General features: G+C 48.0%; 2 pseudogenes across 1 annotated transcript; one reads left to right on the top strand and one right to left on the bottom strand.

Moving 5' to 3' along the window:
• On the bottom strand, nucleotides 1-27184 carry LOC150003564 (protein phosphatase 1 regulatory inhibitor subunit 16B pseudogene; annotated as a pseudogene). Its single transcript, XR_016512783.1, has 2 exons — nucleotides 27119-27184; nucleotides 1-453 (listed from the first exon to the last, which is right to left on the bottom strand). The product of XR_016512783.1 is annotated as a protein phosphatase 1 regulatory inhibitor subunit 16B pseudogene (transcript).
• On the top strand, nucleotides 5894-7987 carry LOC150003565 (E3 ubiquitin-protein ligase TRIM4 pseudogene; annotated as a pseudogene).
• Nucleotides 27185-27813: the final 629 nt, after the last annotated feature.

The following is a 27813-nucleotide window of genomic DNA, read 5'->3' as shown; positions in this document are numbered from 1 at the left end:
CCCCAGCCCGCACATCACCGCCCAGAACCGGGGGAGCCAGATCCTGAACAGCAGTCGCGGAGGCCTAGGCGCCGCCAGCCAGCAAGGGTCCGAGTGGCCTACCTTCCTCGGCGTCATTCCGCAGGGAGGCCTCCAGCAGGGCCACGCTGGCCTCGAAGGTCACCTTCTTCCTCCGGCCACCCGTGCTGCGCTTCCGCTCGTGCTTGCGCTTGCGGTGCTGCAGGTCCTGCTCGTACTGCGCCCACTTCTTCAGCTGCTGCGCCCGGCGCTTCTGGGCAGCCCGCAGCCGCTCCAGCGTGGGCACCTTCTCCAGCAGCTGCAGCTCCGTCAGCAGGTCCACGTGGCTGGCCATGGCCGCCGCGCCTCCCCGCGCCCCGGATGGGGGCTAGCACGGTGCGCCCGGGGCCTGTGGAGCGCGGGGGCTCCGGCGGGGCTGGGGCCGCATGGTGGGTCCTGAAGCAGGGAGAGAGACGCAGGTGGACATGCTTGTCAGGCTCAAACTCGGATCTGATTTCAAAACATTTTTTCTATTTTATCATTTTTTTCTTTTTTAATTAAGACATGATTGACCTGTAAATTGTGTAAACTTAAGGCGTTGATCTGATACACTTACGTATTGCTATGTGATTACCATTGTAGTGTTAGCTAGCACCTCCGTCATATCATACCATTCACTGTGGTTATATTGTTATAATATACAAGGCCGTTACATTGTTACAACATATAAGGGGTTTGTTGTTATCTTGTTATAACATATAAGAGGTTTATTGTTAATTTTAAAGCAATTAGTACAATATTCTAATCTCTCAGTACTAATTTGTAATATGCTAAATGTTGACAGATACAATCCAAAGAAACAAAAGCTCTCTGGGATTCTTAATTTTAAGAGTATTTAAAAAAGGGGGGGGGTGTCTAAGACCAAAAAAGTTTGATAATTGCTGAATTACGGAAACCTAGAAAATCTTAGTTGAAGTGTTCCTCTTTGAATGATCTTCTAAAAAAAATTCTTTTTTTGGAAGTCACTCCTCTTACCCTCATTGATTCCTGGACAACATGAGGTCAACAAAATTTCAGAGTCTGAAGTCCACCCATCCCTGTCTTCAGACCCCATGGTCTCTCAGACAGAGGGAAAATGTCTTAGAATAACTTGAACCTCTCTAAGCCTGTTTCCCCACCTATAACATATTGTATCCACCTCCCAAAATTTATAAAATGTTCAAGGAATAAAAAGAGCTGACCAAAAATGTTAAACACCCAGTATAGTAGCGAAGAGAAACCAGCTGGGAGGACGTACAGGGACATGTAAATACAGTGCTTCTGGACACCCACAGGCAAGGCTGGTGGAGAACTGAGGGTTGATGGGTTACAAAGATGGGCACAGGTCTATATTTGCACCAAGTGGAAACCTCTGTTGTCACAAAAGAGATCAGGATGGCCCTGTACTTTAGAAAGTGACTATTATCTCCTGGTTTCCCTGTGGCATCTCCATCCAGTGGCGGGGAGGGGAGGGGAATGTCTTCAAGAGGCTAAAGATCAGGGTTCAGCCTCAGCCTGGACCCCCGAGTGCTCAGGTTGGGTCAGAATGTTCTTCAGGTCTCGCCCAGCTCTGAGACTGGAAGGTAGACAGGCAGAATGGGGAAGAGGCTGGCTTGGTGATCCTCCCAGGGCGAAGGTTCACGGGATCTGAGTGGACTTGACCTCAAGGGTAAACATAAGCTAATGGCAAGGCTCGGCAGGAAACAGCTAACTGGCTTCCAGTGCCTTTTATTTTATTCTATTTTGAATACCTTACAATGCTTTTTAAATTAATTAATTAAACTTTTATTTTTGAGATCATCATAGATTCACATGCAGTTGTAACAAGGAACACAGAGAGATGCCATGTATCCTTTATCCAATTTATCCCAGTGGTAGCATCTTGCAAAACTACAGTATAATATCATAACCAGGAACCTGTTATCGATGCAATCTATCAGTCTTTTTCAGATTTCCCCAGTTTGACACCTAATCCAGCCCGTGTGTGAGCATGTATGTGTTTAGTTTTATGCAAATTTTATTCCATAGGGTAGGTTCATGTATCCACCACCACAGTCAAGATATAAGCAGTTGCATCACACAAGGATCCCTAACCTACCCCACCAAACATACTCCTGTCCTTGCCCTTAGCAATCACTAATCTGTTGCCCATCTCTAGAATTTTGTCATTTCAGAATGTTATATAAATATGATCAGACAATAGGTAATCTTTTTGGATTGGCTTTTTTCACTCAGCATGATTCCCTTAAGGTTCATTCAAGTTATGGCCTGTGTCAATAGTTTGTACCTTTTTTATCGCTGAGTAGTATTTCATTTTATGGATGTGTCCTGGTTTGTTTAACCATTCATGCAGTGAAAAACATCTGGGTTGTATCTAGTTTGGAGCTATTACATTCATCTACAGGTTTTTGTGTGAACATTAAGTTTTCACTTCTCTGGAGGAAATGCCCAGGAGTCCAATTGTTAGCTTGTAGGGTAATTCAATGTCTAGTTTTATAAGAAATTGTCAAACTGTTTTCCAGGGTGGCTGTACCATTCTTCATTCCCACCAGCAACATATGAGTGATCCAGTTTCTCTGCCAGCACTTGTTGTTGTCACTGGCCTTTATTTTAGCCATTTACATAGATATTTTGGTTGCATTTTTAAAAGGAGCTCAGAAGAATCGACTTCACAACCACACTGTATCATTCTGATGGTCAGACCTCGCTGGGAGGTAATGAGCCACATGTTTACTTTCTACCCTTCATCCAATAATCAAACATTCAATGAACACCTGCTCTGTGACAAGCCCTGATTCAGATGGGTTAGGGACCAGCTCTGCCTTCTAGGAAATCCTAGTTTGTCTCTCTACCTATAAATTCATTTAATCTTCCTGACAAGCTAATGAGGTAAGTACTATTAACACCTCCACTTCACAGAAAAGGGAAGTGAAGCACAGAGAGATTAAGTAACTTATCCAACATCACACAGCTAAAAAAATGAAAGGGCCAATCTGCCTGGGGTTATCAGGAAAGGTTCTCCAGAGTAAAGGACAACTGATAGTCCCAAAGCATGACTAGAAAGGAGTTCCCCAAGTAAGAGGTAGAGACATGAGCTAAGAGGGAGTTTGGCAATGTCCAAAGGCATGGAGGGGGGCTGACCATCATGGAGGGAGTTCTGGAAAACACACACACAAACATGGCTTGAAGAGGACAGAGCCGCTCAGTCCACAGGGAACAGAAGTCTTGGGGGACAGTGGTGAGCAACTTGCGGCAATGGGCCAGACCTAGCCGGAAAGCCCCTTGTGGTCCACAATATGGTCTCCATCATGTTTTACAGTCTATAATTGATTGCTTGCATCTAAAAGTTGGAGACTTTCTCATCAAAATTGAATTTTCAGCTTTTCCTAGGACATCTCAGTACTTGGCCATGCTGGGCTCACATGGCAACAATCAGCAGGTGTGGAGTGGGACTGTCCCCTTCGAACAGGCACATACCCTCTAGTTTACCATAGTCCCCACTACCCTCCATTACTCTCACCTGACCTCCTCCACTAAATGACATCACTTGCTAGCCCTATGGTCATTTGAGTTTGCAAGCCTTGTCTTAGGCAGAAGCCTCCAAATATCCAGAGGGCCAACCTGCACAAGAAAAGCAAAGACAGTCTGTGAGCATCCCCAGTGCAGAAGAGGACCAAGGTACAGGGGAGACATTGTGTGCACCCACAGGACAGACGCTGGCCTCCGGAGCTGTCCAACAAGTGGCCTTGGGCAAGTAATTGTATCCAGGATAGAATGTAATAACATTGTTGTGTTTCCCGTGGATATATTTTCATAGCTACTGCTTTTTTATAAAAGTTTTATATAAAATTTCCTTTTGGAATAAATCTACTTCAATGGAAAGCTAGCAAGGTAGTAGCAAAGAAAAAAAATCATGCATGATTGACATCTGGAAAACCCACCTGGCCACTGATCTTCAATGATAACAATCTTATAAGAGAAGTACTTGTATGAGTTCATTATTTCATCTGACAAATAGTTATCAGGCAGGACTGTGCTAAGGGCTGCAGATGCAGCAGGGTCAAAGATAGGCACAGTCGCTGCCCATTGGGTGGATGAAAAAACAGAGGCACAAGGGAGTGGGTGGCATGCTTCAAGGATACAGAGACTGAGCGGTGCATTGAACCCCGGGCCTGACTCCCAATGCAGTGCTCACCCCTCGGGTCCTACAGCGGTGACCCCCAGGCAGACTGAAGGCATCACCGCAGTGACCTCCCTGGCTTGGGCAGTTTGCTTGGGGTGAAGGAATTAAGGGCAGTTGCCCAGCCCCCTGGAGAAAAGTGAGGACAATCACTCCCAAGGGCCAATAAAAGGGGCCAGAGCATATTTTCTCCAACTTTGCTCTCCCTGCCAGCCCCTCCCACCTCACCGCTCTGGGTTCCCTGGAGCTGGGGCTCCAGGACAGCTCCCTCTTGACTACTGGTTTTCAGGTGACCTAGTTTCCCCCAATAGACCCACACACCTCCTCCCACCCCCGGCCGAGAAAACCCTGCTTGGTCTAATTAAAGAATTGCCACCCTGCTGCGAGCACAGAAGCTGGGCGGCTCCCAAGACAGGGTACTGGCCTGGGTGCTGGGATAGCCCACAGAAGTCCTGGCTCCAAAGGGCTGGGGACTAGCCTCCTCCTGAAGCCTGTGCACATCTGTCTTGTACTTCCAGAGACAGCCCTGGATGGTGATGGGGGACACAGCCCAAGCTGCCAGGGCTCAGGAGAGCAACAGCATCATCCATACTCAAAGAGGATCCCCCAAGACCTCATCTGGAGGAAAACCAGCCCCATGGAGACATGGAGCCTAGTGTGTTGTGGGACTATCCAGATGGACCATCCTGCAGAGACCTGGGCATGTGGGGCCACAAGTCAGACAGGTGTGGGAGGGATCTGCAGAGGCCAGATTTTTCTTTTTTGCGTGGTGGGGGCGGGGGGGTAACCCAGGAAGTGTATGTGTGATCAGAAGCAAGGCAGAATAGGGTGTGGTACTTAAGTTTTCCAACAAATGGCTGTGTGAGGTCTGGCTGGATAAACCAAAATAGCCAGACAGTGGGTAGGTAGTAGGAAATCCCAAACCAAGGCACTTGACCCTCAGTGAGGCAGACACAGGTTGTCGGGTGAGCCTTGATTCAACACCTGTTGCTATGTGACGTAGTCTGAACTCGATTCCTCTTGCTGCACCCCCTAACCCTCGCTGCCTCAGAGGGGGGAAACTGAGTCAGTGTACCCCCCCCCCCCCGTAAGCAGGGGCTGCGTTCCAGAAAGGTGAGTCCGAGGGGAGAGGGCGAGGAAGGTGCCAGGGCTTGGGACCAGGTGGGGGGGGGGGGCAGGGTACACTACAGAAAGGAAAGAAGACAGTGACAAGAGTGTCGTTTGCGGAATGAATACGCCTCTGAGGAAACAATAAGAGGAAGAAAGACACAGGTCCTTTGAAAGCCAGTTTGAAGGCGGTCCTTGTGGTTCCATTATCACTCCGTGTTGGGCCATGGTTGGCCAGAGCCTGTCACCAAGGGCCTAAGATCACGCACAGTGATTGGCTGGGGACAGGCACATGACCTACACTGGCCCAATCAGAAGCTTCTTCTTCTCACCACTGGTAAACCGGAAGCGTGGACCCCAGTTACTGCCAGACATGAAGGTAGCGCCAGCCATGCAGGAAGCCGGCCTTTGGATGAAGCCAATACTTGGGAGTTGGAGGAGAGAAACAGGGTCCTTTAACGTAGGGGCCTCGGGACTTCAGCGATCCAAGCCAACAAAACACGCTTCTTCGTTTAAACCAATTGCAACTGAATTTTGTTACTTATTGCCAAAGCCCCCTACTAGACGGCAATGCTGTTTTTCGGAACGCAGGAGTGGGGGCCCCAGAAGGAACTGTGGGCTGAAGCAAGCCGAGTGACCTCTTGCGGGGACATGCTACCAGGTACCTCCACTTCCCCTTTCAGTGACCATTTAGAGAGCTTCAGGCCCAAGCTGAGGGCCAGCCTTGAGGAGGGGTGGGGAAGCCAAAACCAGGCCCCTGCCTCCTGGGATGGGAAAAGGGGGCCCGGGCCCTGGGACTCCTCAGCCCCAGAGGAGCAGCTGGCTGACACGTCTTTGGACTGGAGCCTAGAGCCTTGGGAAAAGCAACAGGAAGGAAGGTGAATTCAAATGAGAGAGGCTTTAAAGCATGAGTCAGACAGTGTCTCAAAGTTCACACTGCTAAAAGAAAATGTTAAGATTTTTCTTCCTGAGCAGCCCACGTCCCGTCACGCCAGGTGTCCAGGCCTGGGTAGCCACGCACAGAAACCCAGCCGGGCCCTGGCCTGGGTAACGGAGAAGGTGCAGCACCCCGCCGGGGCCCCATGTCCCCTAGCCCGGTGAGGCCGCCACTGGGACCTGCTGCGGCTCTTCTGCGAGGACGACCAGCAGCCCGTGTGCCTGGTGTCCGGGGAGCCCCGGGAGTGCCGGGTCCACACCCCGGTGCCCTTCGACCAGGCCTTGGAGAGCTACCCGGGAAGACGTAAGACTCAATGCCATCTGATGGCCAAGATGGAGAAAGCCGTGCGTTTACAGGAAGTGGACGTGAAGAACGGTACCGAGCAGAAGAACAGGACGGAGGATGAGCGACCGAGATGCAGTGCAGAGTTTGCAAAGCTGCGCCGCTTCCTGGCAACTGAACAAGAGCAACTGCTTCTTCAGAGGTTGAGCCAAAAAGAAGAGATAAGGAAGAAATGGACTGAGAACACATTAAAGCTCCATCAAATAATCACTTCCTTGAAGAAGCTCGTCTTAGAGGTTGGGGAGAAGAGCCAGACCTCCATCCTGGAGTGGCTTCAGAATCCAAAAGATCTTTGGGCCTTGAAGGTCTGTGTGCCATACACCAGGGATGAAGGAGATGTTGGTGCGATTCCAAGGGGCTATCAGTTAAGCTGAAGACACAGCTCATCCCAAACTTGCCTTCACCCAGCAAGGAAGGGACGTGAAAAATGGAGCATCAGCCAGTTCTTGGCCATCACTTTCTATAGCATGAAACTAGTTTACTGAATGGAGGAATCCTTGGCAGACCACACATTTCGTGGAGAGATTTCAACAGTTATCCTGTGTTTGGGCTTGGGGGAGGATGTTTTGACTTCAGGGAAGTTAGAACCGAGATGGCCTGGAGATTGCTGTGGGGATGCGCTGGGAGGACATCATGGGGATTGTTGGTATTTCAGAAACGTCCCCCAATGTGGGCATCTGGGCTGTTTGTTGGAGTGCAAGCTTCCCTGTAAGTCCCACCAGACCAGATCCCACCCTCCACCTGGTGGGAGTGTCCCTAGATCATGAGGGTGGAGGTATCTCATTCTGCAGCACACCTGCACACTTCTTGTCTTTTGTCTCACATCTCTGGCCGTTTTCCTGGTTGAGCCCATTAGCATCTTCAGTCATCCCAGCAGTGACTGGTGGGAAATGAGGCTATTCTTATAGCCCAGCCCGGGGACATCCATTTCTTGGCCCTCCGCTTTCACTTCATACACATGGACCCTTGGTAGTACAACAGCACTGTCCATTCAAACTCCAATGTCATGTTGTGTTCAACTCCCTACACATCCTGTGCATAGACAGATATGGCAGACCCCGTGAGTGGCCTTTCTAGAAGCCACTTGCCCCACTTCTCTGCTTCTCTTCTGCTTCTTTCTAATTGAGCTGTTGGGTATGCGCCCACCATGTGCGTCAGGAGAAGCAGTCCCATGTGAGGTAATTCTGGCCAATGGCAGGATGGGAAATTTGCCAAGGCGGGGGAACTTTCTGGGGCATGTCTTTGTAGCTTCTGAAAAAGAGGTATTTAGGAAGACACAGCCCCTTTTCTGATGTTAGCAGATGTATGGGAACAGAGGAGAGCAAGAAGAAATGTCTTGGTCGGCATCGGCAAGTGGTTGGAACTTCCCTAATCCCAAACTTCCCGTTATCCCTTTTTGTAACTGGCCATTTTAATTGCATTTTGGTTACTTGCAGCCAGAAGTATCCTAACTGGCGCTACAGACACATAGCATGAGTATCCCACTTCTTCTGAAACTCGACACATTTGTAGAATCCAAATGCAGTTCAGTCACGTAACTCCTCTTTCCAGTAAGTACTGCTCTCCCTCACTTTGGTGGACCAGAAAACTGATGCAGTCTTCCCTCACTCTGCCCGTGCTATTACTCTTTTTCACCTGACCAGGTAGCAGCCTTTGAGCATTCATTAAGCTAGCCATTCATCAAATGTATATATTGTGTATACAAGTTTATTAGTAGATTGAAAATGTTGACAAACACATAAGTATTTACACTGTGCTGGCCTCTTCACATACCGCTTTTGTATCACTCTTGTACCAGCTCTGTGAAATGGAAATTCAAGTCCTACTTTTACAAGTGAGAAAACAAACCTTTAGAGAAACTCACTCATAACTGCTTAGCTGGCAAACAGGAGTGTTGGGGTTAAATTCAGATCTGTTTGAGATGAGAGCCTACGGTTTTTCCTGCTCTGTATTTATTTGTAAGTATTTATTGAATGCAGATTGTGGGTCAGCATCACCGTTGTTTCTTATTTTGTTACATGTTTTTATCCTGTATATGTATTTTTCTCACTTTATCTGTGCACTCTCAATTCTAAGTACTCAAGAGGATATTGAAAGTTACTGGATGATTATTTTAAAAATAACGACAGTTTCATTATAAAAGTTGTGTACTTATTGCAGAGAACTTGGAATGTACAAGAAGTGTAAAAAAATAATTAAAGTCATCAATGATCCAAAAAAAGATTTTTTTTTTCTCTTCTTTTTAAGCTATTATTCTTCACACAATATTGGCAGCAACCCAGAGGAAGGCAGTGACTGCTTTCTCCCTGAGCTTCCTGTGGCATTGAACACAAGAGGAAAAGGGAAACAAAACACAGCCGGGCTTCCCCTCCCCCTCGGCTTCACCTCCCCCTCAGGTCTCACGTGGGACCCACTTTCCCTCCTAAAGGATGCACACCCCCACCCTCCCACAACACACTTATCTGAATCACAGCATCACCCCTCCCCACCCAGTATAAAGATGCTTTACTTAGGAGCAAAGAGACTCCTGGCACCCTTGGTGCTCCAAATATCTGAACTAGAACTTAGCCTTGTCTCCCCCTACCCCATTCTCATGGGCTTTTGTGGACTGGCTGTCCTATCCCCGCTGGGACGAACCTTCTAGACTTTGGGCACGATCATTCTAGATGGACATCTTGGTTTTAAATCTGCTGTGGGACACTGGTCCCCAAATGTCTGCTTCTTAAATCCACCTCTCCCTGCTGTGCTTCTTCATTCAGACCTATAAGTGGTAGCCCTAGGCTTGGCTCTGACTTGTCACTGTCCCCTGAAGGCCATTTACTAATACCCATTTGGCAAGATTTGAGGGTGGGGGCTCAGGAGAGGGCAGCAGGACTCAAGCACCACAAGTTTACACAGAACAAAGAATGATCAAGCAAATAAAGTATCGTGAGTTCTGTCAGGAAAAGAATCACACTCAGCATCAAATAATAGCCCAGTTGGCCTCTCTGTGAACTGCCTAGGCCACACTGGAAACAAAGGACCAGGCTTTAACAAAAGCCAAGAGGGAACGGATTAACTTTGTTCCAAGTCTCTGGAGAGCAGAGTTGGGATCATGGACAGACAAAAGGAAGATGTAGGATGAGTCTGGTGTGAGGAAAAACTGCCTAACATTGACAATTCAACTAAGCCCGGCCATGGCACTATGCTGGGGTCCCCACTCCCAAGAACCTGATGGCCACTCGTGAGACTGCTGAGAGACAAGGCCCAGGTAAGGGTGTCGGTGGGATGGCCCATTGAGCCCCAAGGCTGGCCTGGCAGACAGGTCATCAGTCCTAGCAGCAAGCACTCTGTCACGCATATCTGCAGCCCAACACTTGGTAGCCACCAGGCTAGGCAGCTTTTCAGGACCATTCCAAGCAGGTACTCATGGATAATGGGCTCGATTCATTCTGCCCGTGAAGGTGAGACAGCCTTCTCAGGCTCAGCTCCTAGAAAACTTCAAAGGAAGCCACAGCTCAAACGGGTGAAGGAAAACCCATGAACACACCAGTCTTCCACGTTGTGCTTCTCCCTGTGACCTGATCCCACAGAAAGGCCCACACGCTTGTGGGTGAGAATGCCGGTGTGGGGGAGGCTGCAGGGGACAGAACGAAGGTGCCAAGGATAGGGCATACACGAAGCTGACATGATGTCTACGACTGCATTAGTCAGTCGGTGCTAAACTGAACAGCCAGCCTTCTAAAGAAGCTTATGTAATAGCTAAGCTCAGGGAAATGGGAGTCAAATGACACATGCTGTTGCTCCAGGCTTGGGGGAGTGTGCTGGGGAGTGTGGTCCACCCCCTCCCTTTGCAGAGAGACAGATGCTCCCTTTGCAGCTGGAGGAATCATTTTCCAAAGGAGGGCCATCTGTGGCCACAGAACACCCTCCTGGGTTACACGTTTATTAAACAGGGGACCGCTGCTCCCATTGACTGAGGCTGGAATGGCCTCTGTCTCCTCGGTCTCCCTCTCTCAGCATGACATCCTTGGCCAAACTTTGCTCTGTTGTACCAGCTCTTGGACTTTTGTGGCTACTTAGAGCACTGTTAGGCCAGGGGTGATGAGGCCATGTGTGATAACAGGAGGAATGCATGGTCTGATTGATTAGTAACGCCTGCCACAGATAGAAGAGTGTGAAGTGGCTGTGTGCACACTGGGCATGCAACTCTGTTCTACATCATGCTTACGTAAACCTGGATGTCTTTATTTCCCTTTTAAGATCTTATTTATTTGTATTTTATAGAGAGAGGAAGGGAGGGAGAAAAAGGGGGAGAAACATCAATGTGTGAGATGTACATCAATTGGTTGCCTCTTGCACACCCCCAACTGGGGACCCGACCCACAACCCAGGCATGTGCCCTGACTGGGAATCAAACCGTTGACCTCTCAGTTCCCAGGCCAGCACTCAATCCACTGAGCCACACCAGCCAGGGCATAAACCTGGATTTCTATACTTGCCTTCACCCCGTTGTTCAAAATTCTTTAATCTTAAACACAAACATCTAGAAAGTTATCAGAGTGAGTGGACAGGCCCCTCAAATCCCAGTATATCAGCCAAACAACAATCCCAAGTAGCCATGGTCTCAATGGTAGATAAGAATCAAGAATATCTTAGGTTCTATTGTAATAGAAATTTCTCCAAAAACTTGCACTGGGGGCAGGATGAAGAACTGTACTCCAACCCCTACAGGTTCTAGGAAGCTGGCAACTGAAAGGACGGCAGCCCCTGTGGCTGACTGTCACCTCTCCCAACGCTGTCCCTGGAAAGCAGGAAGATAAGCATTCTGCTGGTAACTGGATGGGGTTCATTCTTGAAGGGGGAGGGACCAAGGCACTGCTACCAGCCAGGGATCACTGTCTTGTCCTCTCCAAGCATGTTGGACCCCACACCATTACCAACATAAGGGAGAAAGGGAACTGTGGTCTGCTTCCTAACAGGATCCCTCTCTCCACTCCAGAAACCCCAAGGATATCCCTCGCAGGTTATCTCTTTCCCTTTAGCCAGGGGTGTTCTTAGACAGTTGGTAAGTGGCAGGGATGGGAATTTTAAAACGCTTTTCATCTTGTTTGTTCACTGAGGTTTAGAGGATAATTCCAAAGGAAGAAACGACAATAAAAAGCATAGAATTGGACTCGAAAGAGAAAGTCCTATCCTAGATGAAGAAAGAATGAGGAGGGGAAGAAATAGAGCAATGCAGCAAATAGATACTAATTAACAGCACAGCCGGTAAGTGGTGGAGCTGGGATTTGAACGCAGGTCTGCTTAATTCCAAAGTCTATGTATATAAAAGGGGAAGGAGAAGAAGGCACTAGGAACAACTCTATTTTTTTTTTTAAAGTGCTTTTAAAAGATCTTCCTCATGAAATGCAAGATTTCAGAAAATCTACAGTATTTATGATCAAGGAAATAGGAGGATATTATGACTAAGAAACCAGACAGATCAACTGCTAGTAGAACAACTACTTGTTGAAGTCAGTATAGAGTAAAACATGTGTTTAATGACACTAAAGATACGCAGCATAAAACCTATAAAGCATGTCAAAGAAATGAACCCAGAGATAAAGAAGGCAGGGTAATAACAGCAGCTTCTGCACACAGCACACCTTCCACGTGTCAAGCTCTTCACATGTGACATCTCTTGAAACCATTGCACCAGCTCTGCAATGCAGGTATTGTCTCCATTTCAAAGAGGAGAAAGCTGATGATCAGAGAGGTTAAGGATTTGTAAGTTGGGCTGACATTTCAGGCGTTGGTGGCCAGCCTCTCTTCTGATTGGTCTGCCTATGGAGTGATGTTTAAGTATTTTGAATATCTCCCCTGCTTGAAAATAAACAACAACAACAAAAAAATGCCAGACAGGGAAGACAGCCCACAGAAGCACAACTGAGAGCAAGAAGAGGAGTCCTTGAAGGAGAATAGAGGAAATCTATGCAGCGTGAGGATAACTGAGTAAAGCCCTAACTTCCCTTACTATTGGAGCTGCCATCACCTTCAGAGGCTTAGGCAGAAAATATCGGTATCTCATCCTAAATTTCATAAAATCTGTCTTCCAAATCCCTGTGGGCTCAGCCCCCTTATTGCCAGTATCCCCTTCCTTGGTGAGCACCTCCTCATTTTCTACTTCACCTAGCAGCTCCCAGACTAGATTCATAACAGCAAGTATCCTCTGCCCTCGGCTCTCTGAGTGATGAAATTGTCAGTGGACTAAATGAGGAAGTCCCCAGATGCTCTGCATTTTGGTATGAGATTTCCATTCAATAGGCGGTCTTTGAAGTTTCTGAGTACTGGATTTGTGACCTTCCAGGTCGCCACACAGAGACAAGCAAGCTGTAGTAGACCGCCTTTACATTGCTTCGGTTCCTCCCCTCTTTGATCTCTGGCCAAAGTTCCTTCACTTTGATTCCCTCCTCTTGGCTCCCCTGGATGTACAGAACTCCAAGCATACCTCTGCTTCCCCTTTGACCAGCTCTATTTCCGTTGAGCCTGATAAATTCTCTGTAAGCCACAGATTCAGTCCCATGCGAGTGCTATTACCATCACAACTGAATTTATCTCCTTGTGTTGAAATCTCAGGCTGACTTTGCTAGCCACTTTGGTTTACACTCAAGCTATCTGGGGTCCTAATAGTATTTCAACCACTCACTCAGCATTTTCTCCAGTAAATTACTGAACAGCCTCTCTATTTTATACCTGATGTTACCAATGAACTAGTTGCAGGAAATTTTCTCCCCTATTTCACTTTCATTTTTTAATTGGAAGTCACATTCATTTAGTCAATAAATATTTATTGCCATCTACTATGTGCTAAGCAATAAAATGGAGGGAAGCTCTGAGGGGCCCTTAATGAGCAAAACCATTGATCAGAACGGTTCTGCTTTTAGTAATGGCAGAATAACTCTTAGGAGAACTGCCCTCTCACATATAACTATTATAAACTCTACACACACACACACACACGCACACACACGCACGCATGCACACACAGATAACCTATTAAAAGGCATTAGATTTGTTCAATAACAAGCATACAGAAAGTGGAGGGGAGTCAATACTTGAAAGAAAGAAACAGCAATAGGCGATATCTGTATTTTTACAGCTTTTGCCCCAAGGGCAGGCCCAAGTTAATGTTGTACATACTGGCTACAGTTTGGATAGAAATCTTCACTCTGAGGAGTTAGAGGACAGTTCAGTAACTACAGCTGGGAAGTAAGGAGAGACATCCCAGAAAAGGGGCACACAGCAGTAGCCCCAAATTCTGAATACGAATTTTGCCCAAATCTCCCTGAATGATGCATGTATAGGGCAGGTTCCAAGCAGCCCAACTAAGGCTAACAGAACTAAAAATAGATTTCAGCTATTTCCCACTCAAGGGAAACTGAGGTTAGAGTTTGAGTTTGGTCAAGTTAACTGTTTCAAAAAAAATCATTACTTTTCTGAGAAATATAATAGAATGAAGAGTCTTCTCAAGTCTCATTCATAATATTCAGGATGTAATACGAAATTACTAGAAAAATTTTTAAATAAACAGGAACATGTGGCCCAAACTCAAAAAGAAAGACAATCAATAGTGACCTACCCCAAGAGGACCCAGAGGTTAGAGTTAATAGAGAAGAATTATAAAGCTGCTATTATAACTTTGCTCCAGAGTGTAAAGGAAAATATGCTTGTAATAAGTGAACAAATAGGAAATATCAGCCACAGCATAGAAACTACAAAGGGAACAAAAACTATTAATCACACCAGCTAAATCCCCACCAACACCTTCCACTGCATTATGTGAGTTGTACTTTTCACTAAGGACAGTTATACAGTTCTAACATTGACGTCATTCACCCTTTTTTTTTTTAGCACCTTACAAGTACAGGGTATTGGGTAAGCTTTGGGAAGCCAATACACAGCACAAAATCTTAAACTCTGGTTGCAAAAACCAAAACTTTTCATCTGACAGCATCTATCTGCTAGTTACAGGAGATTATATATACCTCTATATATAGGACACTTCTCACGTCCTCCCTTCTCTTTCAGGTCTTAAAGCAGAAGAAGAAATTGAAGTTCTGCCGTGGCCTCTTTCCAGCTCCCAGATCAGTCCTGACGGAGCCATTTGCCCCACATAAAGCACAGAGGAATAAGGGTGAGGGACGGGCTATCAGGTTTGATACACCTCATTTCTCCTTCCACAGCAAAAGTATCCTCCACTAGGTAATTAGACAGAGCAGTTCTATTGAATATAAAAACTCGGGGTACAGATATCAAAAGGAGTCACTGGTCAATGTAACACCTCTTTATCCAGTTTCATTAACAGGTGTTTTGCTTTTTCAAAACCTGGTATGAAAGAGGTTCTCACACTTGGCTACACGTTGGAATCACCTGGAGATGCTTGGAACATACATTAAGATCACAGAGCAAGGCTATTATAGATCCACTGAAATGGCCAAAAAAGTAATTATTTTTTTTAAGACAGGAAATAGCAACTGTTGGCAAGGATTCTAATACACTGGGACTATAAATTGATACAACCATTTTTAGAACTTCTCAGCAATATCTTCTAAAGCTGAACATACGCACACCCTGTAACCCAGCAATTTCATTCCTAGGGATATACCCAATAGAAATTTCTATATACACTTACCAAAAAGCATTTACAAGAATTTAATAGCACTGTTTATAACAGTCCCAAGGTATAAACTGTCCAAAATGTCCACCAACGGTAGTCTAGAAAAGAATTACGGTGCATTCACACAAGGGAACCTTGTACAGCAACAAGAATAAGCAATATACAACTGGACTCTCACAGAGTTATCCAAAATAAGACAAACACACACACACAAATACATACTATCTGATTCCATTTGTGTAAAATTCACTTACAGGCAAAACTGACCTGGGTTACCAATCAGGATAGTGATTTGGGGCAACTGGAAAAGGGTGCTTCTAGAGTACTGGTAATATTCTGTTTTTTGTTCATTTGTTTGTTTTAGCAGGCAGGTTCAGTTTGTGAAAAACTCACTTGCTTTGGGTCCATGCACTTTTCTATATTTATTTTACCTTAATTCATTAACATTTTTAAAAATACTGATGCCTGGGTACCACCTCGAGAGATCTAGTTTAATTGATCTGAGGTGCAGCCAGGCATCAAAAATTGTAAATGCTCCCCTGGTAGGTCTAGCATGCATCCAAAAACCACTGTGTTAGAACTTGGCAGCCCTCCTTACTATTTCTTGGAGCAGAAAGTGCCGCTGCTTCTCTAGAAAGTATAAAGCAGATGTTTTTTGTTGTTGTTGTTTTGGTTTTTGGTTTTTTGGTTTTTGTTAGAATGCTAGTAGCTCCAGGGAAGGTTAATAGGTGTTACATGGAGAAAGGGGTCCATCTCAAATACGTAATTTTAAAAATTCTAATTATCAACTGCATTTCTAGAGCTAAGTGCTTTATCTACACTATCTCACTTAATCCTAACAACACACCTGTGATAAAGGTACTATTAATCCTTATTTTGCAGAAGGGTACAGCCAGTAAGCAACAGGACTACGATTCAAATCCATGCTGGCCTTGACCCAGAAGCCCATGCTCTTAACCACTGTGCTCATCTGCCTCACCGGACAGTACCTGACTGTACGGCTTCACAGGCTAATGTGAGTGGTGGGTTACACAGCATTTCCTGAAGTGGTTTCTTTGCCTCCATTCCTTACCTTCCAACCCACCATCCGCACCACTGGCAGATCTCCATTCCTGAAACCAAGTCTGATTCCATTACTTCCCCTGCAGGAAAGCATTATTACCTCTCCATGGCCTGTAGAGTCAAATCTAAACTCCTCAGCCTAATGGTTCAGCCATCCACTATGTGGTCTTGACATTTTAACTTTATCTCTGGCTATCCTAGTGTCCCAAGCCCACGAAATACTCAATTTCCCAGCTACGCAGAACAGCTCTGATGGCTTCATACCTCCACCATCGTCCCCACCATTTGTTGAGACTCTGCTATGTGCCAGGTGCCATATACACATAAATTAACTTTAATCCCCACAATGAGCCATTTAAAATGGGTATCATTGTCTCCAATACATAGACGAGAAAGTAGAGGCTCATCTTGACATGCCCGACGTCACAACTCAGAAGTGGCAGAACTAGGACTTGAACCCAGATTTGGATTTCTCTGCTACAAAGTGCCTGTACAGTTTTCACTACAGCATCCCCACCTCCTCACATTTATTCATGCTCTTCCACTCCTCTTCGTTGAGAGCTAGTGCAAATGCTATAATAATCGTATCTATCATCTCTTAAGTGCTTTTCAGGCATCATGCTTAGCACTTGACCTGCTTTATCTCATCTACAGGGTGTCTTAATGCTCTTTTTACTCTCTCTGAATTGTTCTTTATCTGCCCTGTTGCAAATGGATTTCTTTCTCCTCTCTAGTTCTCTATTGTGGCACTCAACACTCTTTAGTAATTGTTAGTTTCAGACCTGCCTCTTCCCCTGGCAGACAAGGCATGTGGGTAATTCACCTGTACATCCTGCTATAGAGCCACTCAGCACATGGTAGGTATTTAAAAAATGAGAGAGAGTGGACAGGAAGGTGGGAGCCCAAGAGATTGATAATTCATTGAGATTGTTCCATCAGTTCTGTCTCAGGGAGTGCTCCTTTGAGCTGTAGAACTGAACAGATGAAATAGACCTGGCTTCTGGGGGAGGAGATCACAATGAGGGCCAAACCCAGGACCCATCTCGCCTGGCCCCCACCTAACCTTCCATGAAACGATAGGTTAGCATTGCCGTTGGCTTCACAGTTTCCTCAACTCTGCAAGCTTTGCAATTGGCTTCATACATCCCCACTTAGATGATTTGTTGTAACACAATAGTTAGGTTCATTCCACAGCACTGTTTCAGATATTGTCAAGTGCTCTTTGCCTAGTGTTGTTCTTAAGATATCCCTTGTGAATGAAGATCTCCTGAACAGGTAGCCCAGAGAAAATATATAGCTAAGGTGTGATTCCCCACAGGTGAGTAGATTAGCTGATCATACCCCTTTCTACATCGATCTATTCTTTTTGAGTAGGAGGCCCTTTTGTAAGACAGAGACATCTTTGATCCTCACTCATTCAGTGAACACCCATTCAGTGTACTCAGTCTATAATGGACGCTATTCAGAGCACACTTCCATGTAACCCCTAGGGTACCTGCCCATTCATACTAACCATGTCCAAGCGCTATGAGCTCCAAGGTTGTGGACTTAAGAAAGCCAGCCTCTACTCCTTTGTTCTCACTCTCACTGAACTCACATAACGTGTGCCCAGCTTTAAGTGATCTGTAGGCAGTACCAGCTGCAAACTCAGCTGGGTTTCTACACTGCCTCTCTCCAGCAAACCCCGTTAGGAAGCATGGAAACCACCAAAGAGACTATTTTAAAACTACCTTTCCCTCCCTAAGTGCCCACCTCTTCTGCTGCCTCCACTAGAGGTAAGCTGCATGATTTTTCTGCTTCTAATCCAGTCATTTTCTTTTGAGTATTTCAAGCCCACCCTACCCCCATCACAGTGTACAGTGTATTTTATTAATTCACTTGTGAAATTCATGAAGATAGAGTTGATCAAACAAAAGTTAGCTTAGTTTATGCATTCCTCTAGCACACTTGACCACACTGTTCTTTCTCTTATTTTATTTGTACCATGTGTCTGCTCCCTCCAGGAGATAGGGAGCAGTCTGAGGGCAGAAGCTGGTTTAACCTAATTTTATGTCTTTCATTCCAAGCATAAAACCAGATAAAATGTACTTCTTAAATATTTAACAATCTATATGAAGGCACAGCCTAAAGGGTCAAAACTTGAATTACTGCAGAACCTGACTCAGAAACATCTTTTGTATTTTACTCTAACAAAATACTGGCAAAAAATTAAAGTTACTTAATGCTCAGTGTTGAAAAGGGGGATAGGGAAAGGTATTGCCCCCTATTGCTGATGGAATAGAAATTGGCTTGGCCTTTTGGGAGGACAATTTGACAGTGTCTCTCATAGCTCAAACTACGGGAAATTTTCCTTGTAGATAAAATCATACCACTGTACAAAGATATAAGCTGTGTAAGCAAGGATGTTGCAGCTTCATACATTTAGAGCAGGAAGAAGCTGGAAACAATCTCTACTGTCAACAAGGAAGTAGAAATAAATTAGGGCAAATTTTTATTACTAGAATATCATGCAGCCTTAAAGACCAACATATCTTTCTATGCGTTGACATGTGTCAAGATAAATCACCTGAAAAAAGGAAGTTTCAGAAGTGATCTATAGATGTGTTAAAAAGAAAAAAGGATAAGCATGTAAATTAACATGCTTATAAGAAATTTATGGAAAGACACATAAAACATTCAGGAATTTCTTCTGGTGAAAAGAATGAATGGCTGGGGATAATGTGTGGGAAAATATCACTTTCCATTTTCCACATTTCCATACTGTTTAAATTTTTTAATGAATTTGTATTCTTTTATAATTGAAAAGCATAAAATATAGTGATAAGAAAACAAAAGCTGGATTTCACATGTTAAAAAAAAGACTAAGTAAAATTTGGAGAAAGTTGTCCCTATTTCTTTAAAAGGCAATAGGTGATGTCTGCAGGACAACCTTTGTTCTCGGCCCAGTCCGTGGGGTTGACTACAGAGTTCCAGAAGGGACCTGGAGACAGCAATAGTCACCAAGAAGGGCCAAGAGGCCTGAAGAGAGTAAGTGAGAGAACATGTATCTTTTACTTGCTCTTGGATCACAGGAAATGAAGCCAGTTCTAACTGAGACTCTGAACCAGTCTAGGAGCCAAGAAATTCTGAGAAGTCACCAGCGTGGCACAAACACTAGGGCCTCTAACCAGTGCCAAGAAGCAAAGGCTTGGGAAGCTGAGGTAAATAATGACACACGTGACCTGGGTGAGAGAACCAACTGACCCAGCCACCAGGGCCATCAATGGCACAAGGCTCTGCTCACCTGCCCCCTCTGCTCTAAAGCCATCTGTGACTCCCAGAGGCTGTCTTGGCTGATACTAATGTAATAACAATAGTTGAGATGTATCAGATACATCCTATGAGCCAAGCGCAAGCTAAATGGTCAATCCTACCATCTCAGGCTGTTATTATTCCTATTTTACACAGGGGGGAAATGAGGCTTAATAAAGTTAAGCAAGTAACTTGCTCAAGGTTGCAGCAAGTGGTGGAGGTGGGAATTAAACCCAGGTCTGACTCCAGAGCCAGCCAAGGTCACTGGTAGCCTTCCCTCCATTTGGAGACAGACTAGAAAAAGGCACACCCTCAGAGAAGGGACAGCCCTATGGAGTACCCCAGCATTTTCATCCAAAGAAAAGCCAGAGAATATAGTGATTAAGTGCATGGGCTTTGAAGCCAGGTGTTCTGGGTTCAAAGCCTTGCTCTGCCATTTACTGGTTGTGTGACCTGTGGAGAGGCATTGAAACCTCTCTGTACCTCGCTTTCCTCAGCAGTAAAATCAGTAATAATGCCACCTCTTAGAGCTGCTAAGAGGACTAAAAGAGTTAAATAGACAGTGATTGGCTCATAATAAGTACCAAATGTTAACGATTATTCATATTAAGAAAAAGACACCCTTTCTTCCAAGCAGATGCAATTCTGCAGGATGCAGAGTTTGGCAAGCGGAGCAGGCTAGGTTTCAGCTCCTCCCTGAGCCAGGTGCCATCCAGCAGTACATGACTATGAACTTACACCAGTCCTGCTGAGCAATTAACTCCCAGGCACTGCCAGTTCTTCCTCCTGGCTGGGAATCAGAATCACCTGGCACACTTTTAAAAGTTACAGATTCCCAGGGCCCCACCGTGACCGGTTCTGATCCAGGCAGACTGGGCCAGGGCCCAGGGATCTGTATATTTAACAAGACTCAGGTGACCAGGTGAGTCCGAAAGAGTGTGTTCCTGGACACTTTTCTGGAAGCACCAGAAGCCCCTGAGCCCTTGCCCTGGCTGTTTCAGTTGCTCCTTGAGAGCAGGCAGTCAGCCTTCCACACCTGGTCCCAGGCCCCGGCTCAGAGAGAATGCGCGCAGTAAATATGCGGCTCTGCAAGCCAGCCAGCAGAGCAGGTGGCCGTGCGAACAGGCATGGCAGGCTGACTTTGCTTTTGCGTTTGAGTGGATTGTACCAGATACCCCTCACCTTTAGACTTGGGGTTCCCCAGACTCTTGCTACTCAAAGTGCAGTGGACAGACCAGCAGAATGGCTTCCCTTGGGAACGTGTCAGAAATGCAGGTGCTCAGGCCCCAAACCTACTGAACCAGGCTCTGCTTTTTACAGGAAGCCCAAGATGAGCAAGTTGGAGGCAGTTACCTGAGATCCCTTCCCCCGACAGAATAAATTCTACCCCGTGTGCACCTCTAACCCATCCAAATGCCCTTAGGGGCCAAACTTTTCCTTCACACCCCCAGAGAGCCCCAGAAACACAGCGTAAACCTGTCACTAGCCCAGATCCAGGCTCAGCAGCCAGCCCAGGACTCACGGTGAACCTTTAATTTAGTGAGTTATTTATTTCAAAGTCCAGATTAAAATACACCTTCCTAATACACTGGAAAGGAGACAACACTCCAGCCTTTCCAATTCTGGGGCATAAAACATTCCTTTCTTTTGCACAGAGCCATGACCCTTGCTTCGCTGGCCAAAGATATCCAAAGACATCGGATGGCCCAAAGAAAACAAGCAATGTCTTCCTGTTGGCCAGGCTTCAAGTGATTGGGCAGATTTCACACTGGAGCTTAACCTCATTAATCCAAGGCCTATCACATTGCTGTAAATGTCAGTGGAAAATCGCCATTCAGTGGGTTTCCTTCATTCCACCAGAAAGGAAAAAAAACAGGAAGCTGACAGCAGCTGCGCCCCAGCTTGGCAGACCCCAAGGGCCTAGCCCACAGGGCGTTCCTTGTCAGCACCTAGGTTCCCCTGTCCCGGCCTGCATGTCCAGATAAAGGTGGGTCCTGTATCTACATGAGCAAAACGCAGTGGCTATTGCTATTCAGATCATTCAGGCCCCAAAGCACCTGCCTGGGAGAGAAAACAGCGTGGTCTGAATTTCTTTGGCCTGTATTACCAATTGGCTGATCATCATTCAGATTCACCTAAATCTCTTCTTCCCATTCAGAATGTCCTACAGGCCAAAGCTCTGGGACTCTGAGGGACATAAGGCGTTCCAAGACCTCATTCATCTCTTTAATGCATATTGATCGTCTCCTGTGTGCAAGGCATCATGCTGGGCAACTGGGGACACAGAGCTGAATGAATTAGACACAGTCACTGGCCTTATGGGCTTTATAGTCCAGTCTAAGCTTTCTCAGCCTCGGCACTATTGACATTTAGGATCATAGAATTCTTTGTTGTGGGGGCTGTCCTGTGCACTGTAGGATATTAGCAGCATTCCTGGGCTCCACCCACTAGATGCCACAGCACCCCTCCCCAGTTGTGATGACCAGAAAGTGTCTCCAGACATTGTCAAACGCCCCCTGGGGAGCCAAACTGCTCCCAGTTGAGAACCGCTGGCCCAGTAGGTGAGACAGACTAAGAGTAATGACCACAAATAACTGTCTAATCACAGTTTTGATAAGTACCTGGAGGAATATGTTGTGGATACAACACCAATATTATCTACAACTTGTAAACCAGGCATTTTTTGTATAATTACAAATCCTTAAGATAACTCTGATATATATATATATTCTATATTATCTGTATTCCAGATGAAGAAATTGAGGCTCAAGGAAATGGAAATTGTCCAAGGCCAAAAAGCCAGCAGAAGGCGGAGTCAGAATTTGAACCCTGGCCTTAAACTCTGCCTCCCATGGAAAAGGAAGTCTGAGCCTTTGTCTTCTATAAACAGGTAGGGTATGTGGTCATGTGATGCTCTGACCAGCCACCCTCAAAGACCCATATTTCTTCCTGGCGTCATTGTAGAGCTCAACCACCACCTGCTACATCAATCAAGCTGCAAATTGACTACGTCAAGGCACATTTGCGGGACACTAGCAAGCTGAAGAATGCGACCTGAACTCTGACACATCCAAGAACACCTCCCCTTGCCAAGTGCCTGCACCCAGGGTCTTCCCAAGAGTCAGGGCACGGAGAGAATAGGGAAGTCCTCAGATAACCAGAGCACACCCCGCTGTGACTCATCTCCAGGGTGCCTACTGCCCAGCATCGGAGGAAACACAGTGAGAACAGCCAGACTTTCTGCAGTCAGCTTTAGGTGTGTACAAGGAGCACAAGTGAAGTGGCGCAGGCTAGCATATAACAACTTTGGAGAGCCCCAGACATGAACTGCTACCACATATAAGCTGCATGCCTTTTGCAAATCACCCCATCCTTTGTGCCTCAGTTTACCCCTGTGTGCAAGAGAGATAAATGCATCCATTTCAGTGAGTTGGTATGAGGATTCAATGACAACGCAAGCAAAGACTTTGGACAATCACCACTGCCCAGAAAAGCACTTGGTACAATATTGAAGGAGGCAGATCAGGACATTTTTTCTATCCCCATCCCCTTATTTCAAATGAGAAACTGAGTCCCAGGAAGAAAGAAACTGGTAGAGAAGTATCTCATCTCAGGAAGCGTCTCAGGAAGAAGGAGGGGGACCTCTGTGCTTCCTGGGCAGAAGGATAAGGAAGGGACAGTTGATGTATTGGCAAACAAGCCCAGCCCAGCCCTTCCTCCCAGGCAGAAGTCACTTCTAGACCTTCTCAGGTGCTACAAGCAGACAACCCTCTGCAGGCTGCAAGGTACCTGCTTCGGGTCAGTGAATGTTCAGTCATTCGGGACCCCATGGCATGGTGGCCTCTGCGTAGCTCCTTGGCTTCGCCTGCTGCCTCTGCCTCCATGTGCCCTGTGGTGACGGTGCTCCAGCTTCACTTCCCACTGCTCTCGAAGACACAAAGCCCCATGCCTTTGCACAATCTGCTCTCTCTGCTCAGGCTGCCTACCCCTCCATTACCCACCACCTGGGAAACTGTCTCTGAAGAACTCCAACGGGTTCCCACAGCAAACTTTGCCCACCTGTTATTGGTCATCACAGACTAATAATAACAGCAACTAACATTTGCAATCATGGGTGAATATTTAGAAGGCCCTGAGCTAAGTTTCTCACCCACATGGTCTCACTTCTCTCCTCACAGCAACACCCTACACAGGTAACTTATCTGCTTGAGAGGTAAGGCATCTGCCCATCAGCACCCAGCTACAAGGTGGCAGATTCTGGAATGAAACCCATTGGCTGGCCTGAGCCCACCTTTTCATCCATCGCTTTATTCTTCACTCCTCCCCCTGCGGGTGAAACTGTTATCCCTTGTTATCTGTTGGGGACAGTAGTGGCCTCATGATCTGTTTCCAGGCCTGCCTCTGCCCCACAGAGGAAGAATCCTGAGAGTTGCCTTTTTCATCTTGAAATCCCTTGCTAAGCACAAGGTCTAGAATGAGGTAAACATCTATTGACTAAATCAATGAATCCTGAAAAAAAAAAAAAAAAAATAGCCGCCAGATGAGAAAGACTGGGTCTCAGATTTCCTGGGGACAGGACTTAAAATTCCCAGGAGATAGACTCCCCAGACTGAGAGCCTTCCCCTTTCCTGAAAGCTAGAAGCAGAAAAGGTCTGGTACCACCAGACCAGAGGTGGTGGGAGCCACTGCAAAGGAGGAAATGGTGGTGACAGTGACAAGTATCACTTCCTGTACTCCTGCCCCCACCAGGTGCTGTACTCAGCACTTTCTGTGCTTTATGGTGTCACAGAACCCTCACAGCCCCAGGAAGTCAGCATTACTATCACTCCCATTTTACAGATGAGAAAACCGGGACTCGGCGAGAGTAAATCATTTACCCAGGGTCACAGAGCTGTTAAGCATAGAACTGAAACTTAAAATAGACCTGTCTGGTCCCATGCCCCTCATGCTTTGTAGCTTTCTGGAGGAGTCAGGCTCATCCAAGCCCTCCTTGAAGCCCAGTCTCTAAGATGTGCTGCAGATAAAGAAGGTCGCCTGGTCTCTGCTGGAAGGATGCCAGTTGGGACCCACTATACCCCAAAAGGTCCAAGTCCTTGATGGAGGAGGACCAGTTTGGGTGGTGATCCTGAGGGTCCAAGCACAGCACATGAACCTACATATGTGCCTTCTTCAACCTGCAAACCCAAGCTGGATGCAGCTTTTGGGGGGTCAAAGAAAGCTCACTCTAAATGATGGAGCAGGTTTTGAGAGGAGCCTCGGGCTCTAGTTTCCAAAGACTCCTAACGGGCTCTGCAGAAAGGTCTGGCCTTGGGGGGAAACCCACCTTCCTACATCAGCAACCACTTAGTCATGTGGCTCAGGCTCCCAAACAGACTTAACTAGGTTAAAATTTCACCCCCACTCCAGCATCAGTGACCCGAGAAATGGAGCCTGGGCATGCACTGGCCTTGCCTGTCATGTCCTTCCATGCCAGGGCAGATCCAGAGAGCACCAGGATGCAAGGAGCCCCAATGCATGAGCCACGGAGGGGTCACAGGAATGTCAAAGTGGGGAACACCGAAAGAGGGGTAGGAAGGTTCAGGTGGTCTTCCTGTAGGAAGATACTCCAGAGGCTGGAAAGAGCTGGGACCAGGAGAGGAGTCAGGGAAACTCAACGGTGGAGGACACTGTTGGGTGGGCTCCAGCTGACAGCAAGGTGCAAAGTCGAACATCCAGAGTGGCCTGATTGACCTCTCACCCCCAACATACTCTGGCAGTTGGGAGAGAAGGGGCTGGGGATTTGTGGGGGAAGGCCCTGAGCAGGTTGACAGCTGAAAGGATTCACCAGCACCCACCAGCCGCCTGCAAGCTGGCTCTTCATGACAAAGCACGGGGAGGGAGCTGTGGAAACTCCCCCCACCCCTGCAGAACCACCCACCAGGGCTCCACTTCTGCTCCTGCCCTAAAGAAGAGACAGGCCCCACTCAAAACCAGCAGGAAAGGCGCCAGCATTTACTTAGGAGCACTCACCCTGCCATGCTCCGCCGCACCAAGCTCTTCCCATGGGTCCTCCCACCCGCGCCCCAAAGGCGGCTTCTTGGCCCCATTTCCTAGAGGCAGTTGAGGCTCCGAGAGGCCAAGTGTCTTGCCCTGGGGCAGGCAGCTAAAAAGCTTTATTACCAGCCTAGGAGGAGTCCTCCCAGATGGAGGGGTTTTCTCGGTGCTGCACCAGCCGCAGGAAATGGCAGGGCACACAGGGAAGTACCCACGCGGGCTGAGGCAGCTAACGACAGGCCGCTTCCCGAGAGAGCCCTGGGGGAAAGGGCTCCTGGTACCTCGGGGCCCGGGTTCTCCACAGAGGGCGATTCAGAGGGGGCACCTGGTACCCGCGGCCGCGGGAAGCTGGTGGGCTTTTCTGACAGCGAGAACAGGGGCCCATTATGTAGAAACCAATCACATGGGCGCGCAAGCAGCTAGGCTTTCGGTTCGGAGAAGCGCTTAAGCAGCCGCGTCTCCCTCCCTCGGTGCCCGGGAGCGCCTGGTCCCAGGCTCCCAGGAGAGCCAGATTCAAAGCTCGCCGAGACTCAGTTATCCGCCGGGGCTGGGAGCTGCATCATCAGCATCCCCAGTGCAGCCGGGCCCGGGCTGGGGGAGGAGGAGGATGGAAGGAAGGAGTCTGCATCAGGGAAGGAGGTGGCAGCGAGCGCCACCCCCTCCTTGCTCTTCACTCGCAGCAGTCAGTCGGGCGGCTCAATCTGGACGCTCCGGGTGACCTTGGGGAGACCCCCTGCGCGACCTCTCAGGGGCCCACCCTAAGCGCTTGGGGGAGCTCCTCCGGCTGGAGTCGAAGCGCGGGACTCGGGAAGAGAGGAGGGCTCTGGGCGCAGGGACCCAGCAGCTGGCGCGTGGCGGCCCTTTGGAGAGGCCAGGCGCACCTCTCCCTGGGCACACCAAGCGCAGGGTCTCCCTATGGTCATCGGGCTATGTCATCGGGATCCCGCTGCTGGATGGGTCGGCACTTGAGGTCGCCTGCCCCTGGGGACCTTTCCCGCCAGAACAGGAGCGCTCCCTGATCCTGGCCGCTGCCAACGGAGACCAAGCACCGCCACGCGAGGGGGCGGCGCCCCCAAGCCGGGCTCCGAGGCCGGACACCAGGCTGTTTGGTTCAGGATGTAGCTCCCGATTCCCATCATGGAGCCCCGCCGCAGACAGCGACCCGAGAGTCCAGAACCAACTGAAATTCCCCTCCTGCCCCAAGATTGAGCCACGGCGACCCCACCCCACCCCCGGCCTCGTCGTTGGCGCGCAAGACCCAAGAGAACGCCCCATCCCCAGCTCGCCTCCCCGGACCTACGCTACTAGTATCCGCCTTTCCAGTGCCACCTCCCCCAATTATCTTAAGCCGCCGGCCCTTGGCCAAAGAGCCCCACACACTCCCAGACAGGCTGTCAGAGGCCGGGACCACCTCCCCGCCGCCATCCTCATCCCCCTCCTGCCCGTCAAGCCGCAGAGCGCAACAAGGAAGCGGCGCCGACGGGGAACTCACCCACTCTCCCGAGCCCTGCCCGGTCGGCTCCCGGCCCCGGCTCTGTCCGTCTGTCCCCCAGCCGCGGCTGCTGGCTAGGCGACTGAAGCCCGCGCTGCTTGGCCGGGAGCCATGGCACCGCCCCTCGGCTCCTCCCCCAAGGCGGGGCCTGAGCTCAAGCGAAGCGGGAGGGCGCGCTCCTCCGGGTCTGGCTAGCGGGGCAGCGCTCGAAGGGTCCCGGCGCATTAAGGATGGGGGCCACTCCTTTGAACAGCTGGAAATTGAAGAAAGTTGGGACGCGTCCAGGCTTGGGAATAGTTTTCCTTATAGTCGTCCCCCTTTCCCGCCACCGCCATCACCATGGAAAGGGGAGCCCAGGACGGTATCCTTGCTCCCATTTGACAGAAGGGCAGCACCAGGAAGCCCAGAGAGGAGCACTAACCTGCCCAAGATCACACAGATTAAGTACAGCGCCAAGAATTCAAGTATCCTACCTTGAGGGCCTGAGCAGCCTGAATCTGAAGGCTTCCTAGGACATCCAGGAGACCGGCCAGGCCTTGCCCTGGGGACAGGTCTGCGGGGGCAGGTCCCCCTGCTGGAGGGCAGAGAACAGGAGCGAGACAGGGGAGCAGGGGGGCTGTGGTCTGCGACGTGGACTCGCATCATTTCCTCCTTCTGGAAAGAAAAGAGGTGAAGCGAAGGAGGAAGGAAGTGGT

This window comes from Furipterus horrens, unplaced genomic scaffold (genome assembly GCF_987537825.1).
Source record: "Furipterus horrens unplaced genomic scaffold, mFurHor1.1.pri manual_scaffold_8, whole genome shotgun sequence".
Taxonomy (NCBI): domain Eukaryota; kingdom Metazoa; phylum Chordata; class Mammalia; order Chiroptera; family Furipteridae; genus Furipterus; species Furipterus horrens.
The sequence above is the reverse complement of the archived record's forward strand: the minus strand, read 5'-3'. Positions and strand labels throughout refer to the sequence as shown.